Source organism: Bison bison, unplaced genomic scaffold (assembly GCF_000754665.1).
Source record: "Bison bison bison isolate TAMUID 2011002044 unplaced genomic scaffold, Bison_UMD1.0 scf7180017864291, whole genome shotgun sequence".
Classification (NCBI taxonomy): Eukaryota; Metazoa; Chordata; class Mammalia; order Artiodactyla; family Bovidae; genus Bison; species Bison bison.
This window is the reverse complement of record NW_011494863.1, coordinates 13,440,867-13,441,452: the sequence shown is the minus strand read 5'-3', so window position 1 is coordinate 13,441,452 and position 586 is coordinate 13,440,867.

The window sequence follows — 586 nt, the reverse complement described above, 5'->3', positions numbered from 1 at the left end:
ATGTGTAACATAGTCAAGCTCATCAGAGCAGAAAGTAAAATGGTGGTTCCCAGGGGCTGGCAGAAAGGGAAGCTGGGGAGGTGCTCTTCATTGGGTATAAAATTTCAGTCACGCAGATGGAAAAGTCCTAGAAATCTTCTGTACAGCACTGTGATTGTAGTTAACAATAATGTACTATTCACTCTAAAATTTGTTAAGAGGGCGTATCACACATTATATGTTTTTATCACAATATTTTTAAAAAGGCTATCTGGACTGCCATTCAAACTTGGTATCAACACCCAGTTCATTATGTCTTGTGTTATAGAACAATGCCTATCTTGGCAAACAACAATGATAAAAATAACAACAGCAACAAACTATCTCTGTAAGCAGTCTAGAGCCATATACTGCGATTACTATACTCTCAGAAATAAAATCATAAAACATCAGCAACAGAAACAACTTAGAGATAAGCTAACTGACCTCCCACTTCACAAATGAGAAACCTGGGGACTAGCATTGGCAAAAGACTTGAATGAGACCCTATAACAAATTAATAAGCTAAATAATAAATGAGCTTCCATTCTGAGACCGGCATTTTGCT